The following is a 9972-nucleotide window of genomic DNA, read 5'->3' on the forward strand; positions in this document are numbered from 1 at the left end:
AAACCCGGGCTGTTTCACAAGCCAGAAAGCAGAGGAGAATTTTCCCCATTGGAGAGTGAAGGAAGAGGAGGAGGGAGAGATGTAAGCTGGTGACTGACGGGTTGGTAGCTAAGTGGTCCTTCGGGAAAAGAACAAATCCCCACATGGGAGTCTTGCCCACCTTCCTCCCAGCTTTGCTTTCTGGGGAGGGCTGCACCACACCCTCTTTTCAATGCAAGAGATGGAGGGTAAGGACCCATCTCCTTCCTGATCAAAACTATTTTCTTTCACTCAGAACACTTAAGAACAATTACTTGAGGAATACAAGTTCCAAGTATCTGTATAAAAGCTCTTAAGACTCCTGGCCTGACTGCGCGAGTGGTTTAGAAGCCTACTGACAGATACTGCTTGAAGTGTTCGATGCTGCTTATGAAGATTGTTCTCTCTGGATTTAACCTGACCGTCCATCAAGGAAAGGCAGACGGGGCCTGGTGACACGATCAACAGGGGGCTGTCACACTGGCTCTGCCACTGTAGTTCATTTGTCACCAGGTAAGCCATTTATCAACCATGCAGAGCCTCAGGATCCAGGTCTGTAAGATGCTTACCAGAAAATTCCCTTCTAACTATAAAAATAAATTCCTTATTTAGATTGATTAACTTTAGGTTTACATTAAAATAAAACAAGCTACTTAGATGATCATAAATATAACAAGTAAGGTTACCCTTCTGGAATGAAAAAAGACCTCCTAACTAAAGTCCACCTACTGTACTGACAGCCTGGTTTCTGCGGATGAGGATGAGGGAAGCAGAAACAAAAACAGACTGAGGTGAAAGCCACAAGGCCAGGTTCTAGAACACTGCCGCTGATCACTGTGTGCTCCTTTAATCTCTGCTCCTTGACCTGTAGAGACTGCGTTTCCTCCTTTGAGAAATCCTATCCTACCTCAAGGACAATGTAAAGATAACAATCAGGACATGCTTCTGTAGCGCTTGGCACTCTGTAAAAGCTCCTCCTCGTTTGTAATCTCAGTCCCTTCACATACCGTAACCTTTCTAAGGAGGATGGGAAAACCCAGGTATAGGAAGGGTAGGGTTTCTCCCAGGTAACAAAATCCCATCCTCCCGGTGTGGCAAAACCACACCCTAACCCAGGGTCCAGCGCTGTGGCTCTTCAGTGAAAAGTGCCACACAGATGTAGAGGTCTCTTCAGGACAAAACCTGTTCAATTTGCCCATCAAAGAAATGAAGGTGAGGACACCAGGGAGGGGAATAGTGACGTGCCTGGGGGCGGTGGGGTAAGGCTGATCCCTGGTGCCTGTGGGTCCCTGCCCTCCACCACTACACCCCTGCTTTTCCCCCTCTTTCAGACCCTCCACCACCCATGGTACCTTCCATTCTACCTCCCTACCTGGGACCGGAGCCCACCTCATCTCTTTTATCCTCTCCATATTTTTCTCCTTATCATCTTATATTACTTTGACTTCCAAGTCCTTTGTTAGAAAAAGGTGTTAGGGAGAGGAGACCACAGTCCTTGTAAGCAACATGGTCAGAAGCTATGTTTACTTAGTCTGCAGGCTGTTAGCCCCACTCAGCGCACAGCTTCCCACTGAGCAAGTGAAGGACAAAAAAGGCCATTATCAAAGTCAATGATGCTGAAATTAAGTTGCTGCAGTAAGGGTCATGCAGTATAATTTTTAGAGCTTCTTCTATCAAAAAGTCATTGAAAATGCTAAAACCAATGGAGAGATGCAGGAATCACAGAGCTGTAACCATGCAGCTGGTGACTGTGCATTCCTGCTGTTTGTTAGGTTAGACAATCTTCATTCATTCATTCATTCATTCATTCAAAGTCCTTTGTGGATCATATTCCATGTGTCAAGTAATATGTCAGGGGTTTTAAGAAGAAAGACATAAGCTCTGTTTTAGAAGAATAGAGACGTGTTAAACACACATGCCACACCTGCCACTACTCCTTCTGTGACCCTCCTTTGACCTCTCCGGCAGACCTACCTCACCAGTCACTTGGAGCACACTAACTCTCAGAAACCATCTCAGCACAGTGCAGCCGATCCTAGAGTAGGTATGAGTGGTGACCCTTTCTATCTCCTGTCACGGCAGAACTGTTTATGAATATATCATCGTGCTCCTACACTGAATTTGAAGCCCACAAGATGCCCCATTTCGGCTGCATGAATATATACATACCAAGAAAGGTTAAGTTCCCTGTCAGTCTTATACTCAGCATTCTAAGTGGTTTTCTGCCTCAAGTGCCCAGTTTCTGACATCACTAGTGCCCTTCAAGTTGGCAAGGGTGCAAATAATTTTCAGGAAGAGTTGCATGGGTATTAAAGACCAGCTTTTTGCTCGTTGTAGGAAGACCGCAATTTCTTTTCAATCAAGAATGTCTTCAGTGAGAATTTACAGAGTGCTTTTTTGTGTCAGTCACTCTGTTGGACACTGCAGATTTGGGAACAATGAGAAACCATTTTTGACTTCAGTTTAGTGGAGGAGATGTATGAAAATAAATATCCATCACAATAAGGCAAGGATAGAAGAATGTACAAGGCTCTAGGAGAATCCAGGGGAGAAAATGATTAGTCCTGCCAATGAGCATCATAAAATGTATTAAAAGGGAGGGCTATTTGAGCTGGATATTGAAAGGTAAGTGGAGTGTGGTAGGTGGAGAAGGTGAAAATCAGCTTCCCGAGGAAAGGGGGAGCGGGAAAGCCAAATACACTGAGGTTTGAAAATGTGTCCTGCAAAACAAGGCTGGTAAAATAGTTTGGGCTCAGATTGTGAACAGATCTGAATGCCATGTTCATAATACTATAAATGAAAGAGTAAATAATATCTTTGACTTGTTTATTAACATTATTTCAAGTTTGTGTAATTTCTAGGCTGACTGTCCACAAACCAAGGGACTGTTGTTTCTTGCTACTAAATGAGCTGGGACGTCAACATGGGAAATCTTCTGTGATCTCCTAGAAGGAAAGAGAAGAGAAGGGAGGAAGGAAGGAAAGGAAGGAGGGAGGGAGGAATGCAAAAAGGAAGGAAAGAAGAGAGGGAGGGAGAGAGAAAGGGAGAGGACGTGAGAGGGAGGGAGGTAGAGATAAACCACAACTAAAAGAAAAGAAGAAAGAGGAGAAAGTAAAGAGGGAAAGAAAAAGGAAGAAATCATTTGGGGCCACTGCCAACAAGAGTTAGGAAAGCTGATTTCTTAAGATAAACTGAAGTAAAACAAAATATGCTCCATATGTTGAAACTGTATACTTAGTTTGAGATAAACAAAAACATGTTTGGAGAATAGCTGCCACAATTAAAAAGAAATTAAAAGAAAGAAAGAGAAGCCATCTGGGGGATAAATACATATTTAAACACACGCGCGCACACACACACATACACACACACAGGCAAAAACACACAGTGATTCCAAAACCTGAAGTTTTTCTTGATTTAAAGTAAACTCTCTTGTTGCAAAAGGGCATTGCATCAGTCCTTGCCCAAGCACCCGTGTTCTACGCTGGATCTACATAGGCTGCTTCACATTACTCAAACACCGAAAGACCTTTCCAAATCCTGTCCTTTGCTCCTGGTTTCTTCTGTGCTGTGAATGCACGCCCTGCCTTTTCCCTCTGGCTGACTCCAACCTACCGCTGGGTGCCCAACTCAAGTGTCACCTACTCCGAGCAGTGCGCCAGACACACATCAAGGTCGACAGTATCTTCTTCATCTGTAGACTTTATGCACACGTATTGGTTTCCTGTGGTTGTCATAGCAAAGTACCACAAACTGAGTGGCTTGAAACAATAGCTTATTGTTTCAGAGTTCTGGAGGCTAGAAGTCTGAAATTAAGGCGTCATACTCAGGCTTGGTTTCTTCTGAGGACTCTGAGGGAGAATCTAGCCCACGGTTTTCTCCTAGCCTCTAACGATGGCTGGCGATCTTCAGTATCCTTCAGACTGCAGATGCATCTCTCCCGTTTCTGCCTCCATCTTCACATGGTGTCCTCCCTGTGTCTCTGTGTCTTCACATGGTCATCTTCTTAGAAGGACACCAATCATGCTAGATTAGGGCCCCACCCTATTCCAGTAGCATCTCATGTTAATTTACAAGTCATATCCGCAACTACCTCATTTTTAAATAAGGTCACTTCCTGAGATACTAGGGGTTAAGACTTCAGCATATCTTTTGAGGGACATAATTTAACTCATAACGAAATGTCTCTAATATAGATCTGGTTTCACTCAAGGAGTCAGATATATGCATGTCTGAGTCCCCAGTCCCCAAGGAAGTTGATAAGAAACTCCATTTCAAGGAATATATTATTTTTCAACCTTGTTATTTCCAAGACTGAGCATAGTCAGTTTAGTAAATTAATAGATCATGTCTTCTAAATTGAATTACATATTGAAAATTTGGGGCAGAGCAGTTCTGATTAGAGCTAAAAGGAGATTAGGTGGCAATTAAGTCTACACTTGACGGGACACAGCACATGTTATTACACTTCCTGGACAGAGATTTCTTCCCCTGCAAAGGGCGATGTGATGGAGGAGAACTCTTGCCTGGAATAAGCCAACGGGATGAGCATCTGAGAGTAAAAGACCCATGTTTCAATGTAATTCTGTCTGGGTAGCTATATAGTATTGATACTATCACGTCTCCTTCGTTGGTCTCAGTTTATCCTCAAAAGATGAGAATTAGATAAGAAAGAGGGTGATTTTAAAATGTAAAGATGCATAGGAGCTCTCTTTTCAAATGAAATCTTGCTCAAGCCCCAATTTAAATGGTAGATCTTTGTGAAGCTGCCCGAGATCAGGGGAATAAAGGGAGCCTGGAATGCCACTGGATCAGCCATACCCAAGGAGACTCCGCAGGAAGTTCTGAAGAATTCTGGAAACTTAGATTTAAAACTACTTGGCAGATGAAAGATTAGTTACAGACACAGAGGGTCACCTGTAAAAATGAGAAGAAGAAAGAAGAGGACAAAGAGAAAGAGGAAGAAGAAAGGGGGAAGGGATGGGGGAGGAGGGGGGAAGGAGAAGGGGAAAAGTGAAAAACTTATTAGAAAGTAAGATGCTAGGGAGGAAAATTGTAAGACGGGTCAAGGATCTTGGACAAAACTTTTTACGGCTATAGAAAGGTATTTCAAAGTGTCCTCCCAATTTTGTCTTTATATTTATATAGTCTATTCTAAATTACGTTGGCCACATGTTTCACAAGGACATTGTTGTTTTTAACAGTATTGTAACTACAAGATCACAAAGGTAACACAGTCTGAAAGAGAGACAGAGGATGTGGACAACTCCATGCAAATTTCAACTAATGAATCAGAGGGAGATGGACTTGTATGCAAGTTAGTAATATCCAAAAACAACTTTATCGTAACTACTCCTTTGCAGTTTTTGCTCCAGCAGTCATAAATTGGTTTTATTTTCCAGGGAACACATTTTGTTGCAGGCTTCTGTCCCTTGGTGAATGCTAAGCCTTCGTTTTGATGCACCCATCCCTACTTTCAACCCCTAGTCTTCTTTCCAAATGTAAAATTCAACTTAACATTCTCCAGGAAACCTCGTCTGAATACTGAGGTCCAATTAATCTCACTCTTCTTCATGTATCTCTGAGCACCCTCTGTATCTTGAATTAAATGATACCTTTGTCCTATCACATTGAATTGTAAGCTGTTCAGTTGCTGCTTATTTGCAAATAGTGAGTCATTCTGGAGCAGTCTTATTTGTATCTTTACTCCTCAGTACTTACCATTCTGGGTACATGATGGATACTGTAAATCTTTGGTGACTGAATAACTTAATGTATAGGAGTGTTTGTTTCAAACTATTTTAAAGTTTTCAGGTGATCTTAGAAAAGTATCAAGATGAGAGTAGGCATTATTTGAATGCTAGCATTCCATTTAATTTGTATAAGAGAAATGAAATAGTGCAGTCAAATCTCTGGTGGCTTCATAGTCCCGATTCAACGCAGTTGCGAAGAAGGGAACACAGAAAAAACAGACATTTTTGGTGAATGTTTCTTGGAAATTAGCCCAAGAGCCAAGTGTTTTATTTTAATGGTGTGTTTCTTCTCTCATACCACGACTAGTAAACATTTCAGATCACACACACACACAATGTTTGTTTGTATTTACTGTAATTCCCTGTGCAGCTCCAGCTGCTTGGACCATTTAGGTATCTAATACATATTTGATGAATTGAATAAATGAAGGGACATGAATAAAATGAGCTAAGATTCTGACATCCATTAGCAAGCTGTTAACAGTTTTCATCTGCCTAGTTTAAATGCAGGCCATCCTTTTGGAGAAAGGGAATGGGAAAATGTGGTACAAATAACTGATCTGTTCGGTGCTTTTGAATCAATACTTAAGATGTAATCACTTGTAAAACGTTTGGTTCAGCATGAGGTAGAGTACTGCATTTGGCTTCAGGTTTGTCCCCACGTTTCGGTGTGATATTAACTTTTTGGCTAATAAGATTGACTTTGGTCTCACCTATATTACTATAGTCTGACTTTATGACACAAAGACCAGATTTTTCTTTAGGTCTGATATAGTCCGATATGATTCTGACATGATTATACATGAAGCTGGACCATTACAATATGCGTACATCTCAGGCAGGCTTTTAACTTGGTATCTTTGGTAGGCAGGCATCAGCTCCAAATGTTACTTTAAAGAAATAAAATTTTGTCTCTTTGATTAATTTCAGGGGAAGTTTTTGAAAAAAACTCATCCACTGTGCCTCAAGCGACGTACCTTTGGCTCCATACTTTTACATTGCACTCTTTCTTCAAAAGAGCTGCAATTAAGTGGAGACCTCCTTGGAAAAAAAGCATTATTGAGCATGATTTAAAAGTGATCTTGAAATGGGAGTGGTAAGGGAATCTCACTTATTTCCTCACATAGCTTATCAAATATATCATCCAACTATATACCATACTGCCTCGAGAATTCTGGCAAGTTAAGCATTCTCCACTTCCTTACCCTTCCCACTCATTTGTAAATGATTTCCCTGATGGATGTTAGGGTGACATGCCATGTCTGTTCATGTGTTTATAGTAGCTTAAAACTCACAGTGTTTTCATCTGCATTATCTTGATAGAGCCTCGCAAGTCTTAGTAAAATTAGCTGATTAGATTTCTGCTCATTTTTCAAATAAGGAAATTGAGGCTCAGAGCTCTTAAGATTAATGAAAGTATACATGATGAAAATGGATGGCATCGTGCCTTGAACCCAAGTGTTTGATTTTTAGTTCAAGGCTAATGACTACATCATAGTGCCATAATGGGCATTCAAGAAACAGCCTTGCTTGTTCATACATTCTTTCCTTCAGCGTATTTCCTGAGCATCTATTATCTGCAGGTATTGTGCGTGGTGTTGGTGTTATAATGGTAATTAAGCCATGACCCTTTTTTTCACTGAGTTTATAGTAGGGGAGAAAAGGACATAGGCAGTTACAAAGTTACTAACTCACTCAGAAAAGGAGGTAAACGAACACAATCAATGTTTGGGGGGACTCATCACAATAGCCACTGTTGGGATAAAGCAAGCAAAAGAAAGATAGGTTTCATCCGTGGACTGCAGCCTGCTCCTAGAAATTGTGTTTTCTTCTGATTTAATTCACTGCAACAACTGGAAAAAATGTAACACACTAGCTATAACCTCACCAAACTGTCATTTAATACAAATTAATCATATAGGAAATAAGTTTCAAGGCCTGGGAGTAAATCAGTGTGAGAGGTTGGCTTTTCTGCTTGGAAAGATTCATTTCTATAGGACTTCCAATAATAAAAGAACAGGATGCCTCTTGAGTATCGAAAGTAAGGAAATTTGGATGATAAGCCCAAAATTACAGCATGGAATGAATCTTTTTCAAGGCAGCTGCTAATAAAAGAAGCTGTAGTCATTCCTGCCTTTTCAGTATTGTGTCCTCTAAACTGTTGTCCCCAGAGAGACATCAAGAGTTTCCACATTTCACAGCTTCACCTTGAGATTTCCTCTCCTCTTGGTAATGCTTAAACCAGGACAGAAACTGCTTGCAATCACTGTTAAGTATTCAGGGGCATAAGGAAATGGTGGCAAACACTTCCTCCTAAGAAGAAGAAACTATTTAAAGAAAGCGTAAGGAAGAAAAATATGGAAGTTGTAACTTGGATTGCTATTTGTAGTTGTTTAATTTTACTCCGCTGGAAGTAAGTCCAATCACAGGAAAGAGCAAGTTACTATTATTGGGTAAAGAACATTTCAGGCTTTTTTCAGAACTGGAACATAAAGCTTGGAGGGAAGAACTTTAAAATGATGTGCTAACTGAGAAAGACACCCAGGAGCACGCTGTTAAAGATGTGGTTCATCATCTCATTGAATGAAAGAAGGCTATTCCAGGGATCTCTGAGATCTGCTGGATTATTCATGTGGTTGATCCTCAAATATAATTGCCCTTGTGGTTCCAATTTTAGTATCTGTGTTGCCAAAGCAAACATAGGATTCCAAATGGGCAAATGTTCATCATCACTGGTCTTCTATATAGTGTAACTAGTATTCATCAGCTTCTCTTCCTTCTGGGCCGTGAACTAGCCACATGCCGTACTTGGGCATGCTGCAGGAAAGTCTAGCGTGGTTGATTTACTGGATTTCTTAGGTTTGATTTTTCATACCTAAATCATTTTCAATGATTTGGGCCATTTGTCCTTGAGACAGTTTGGCACTTTCAGAAAGTCTACATTGCAGGACTATATTTTGATTGACCATACAGAACATTGGAGGTTGAAGCTGACAAAATTGGATGACAACTTGCTGCAAAGGCTTGTGCGGATGTCAAAGCCAGTTTAGTGTTTTGGCAGCAGATGGAATTTGCAGATAGCCTCCATGGTCATCGCAAGTTGCCAGGATGGTTTTGTACGTACCCTTCATGGAAATTGAGCTGAGCACTTGACTGGGTGCGCACCTCTGGCTCTCGAAATTAGGGAGACCTGTAATGCCCCAACACTTTCTGGACCAGACCCTCAATTAATATTCATATTCAGCATGAAGCATTTTCTTGAAGAATCAGAAAATTGAAATATCACTGTTAAGAAATAGAAAATGGATATTCTTTCCATTTAAAAACAGGAGTAAATACCATTAACGTATATAATTGAGAAAAGACTGGAAGCTGATTTAAAATGTTTGAGACACAGGATGCAGAAAAATGCAGCATTATATCATTTCTGTGTTACTTTAAAAAATGATGTTTGAAATGAAAACAAAAATGGATGTTCAGGGTCAAATTATATATATTACAGGTATTATCTAAATTCTTCTACCACGTTATTTATTTTTTATGAAACATTGATTATTTCATTCTATTTTTAGAAATCTTCAGTGAGGAAATGTCACAGAATAAGTTCATATTACACGTTTTAAAAGTCACTAATTGCATCTCTACTGTGTGCAAGTGATTGCTCTATGCCTGTGGGGAGAAATGATTCAGGAATCAATCCATTCTTGCAGACGCCTGTTAACTCAGTGGCTTTGAAAAATCAATCAGCTTAATGTGTTTAGCTTCTGTTTGGAGTCTGCCATGTACCTGGAATGAGAATGGAGGGGAAGCTGAAGATACCTTGGGGTATTGGCTTTATATTTAAAAAAACATTCAAAATTAGGTCTTTTAATCAATTAGCAGACCACCTCAGTGAAAACATTAACTCCTCCAAGAGACCATATTTATCACTTAATTGGAGATCTAACCAGCACCTGATTTTCCTTAGGTCTTTTGTTTGCCAAATTCCTTCTGCATTACTTTTCAGTAGACGGGGAGCTAGTCTTTCCCAAATGCTGTGCCTGCCCAGAGATGGAAACATCATTCCTCCACCTTTTCTTTATGTTTTAGGTTTAATTTTTAACAGAATTTGTTTTTTAGAGCGGTTTTAAGTTCACAGCAAAATTGAATGGAAGATACAGAGATCCTATATACCCCCTGCCCCACACAGCCACTGCCTCCC

General features: G+C 40.5%; 1 pseudogene; it reads left to right on the plus strand.

Annotated features, from left to right (window-relative positions):
* Window positions 1–7495: 7495 nt before the first annotated feature.
* Window positions 7496–9226, plus strand: LOC105098332 (metalloendopeptidase OMA1, mitochondrial-like; annotated as a pseudogene).
* Window positions 9227–9972: the final 746 nt, after the last annotated feature.

The sequence above is a fragment of the Camelus dromedarius genome, chromosome 20 (assembly GCF_036321535.1).
Source record: "Camelus dromedarius isolate mCamDro1 chromosome 20, mCamDro1.pat, whole genome shotgun sequence".
NCBI classification, from domain to species: Eukaryota; Metazoa; Chordata; class Mammalia; order Artiodactyla; family Camelidae; genus Camelus; species Camelus dromedarius.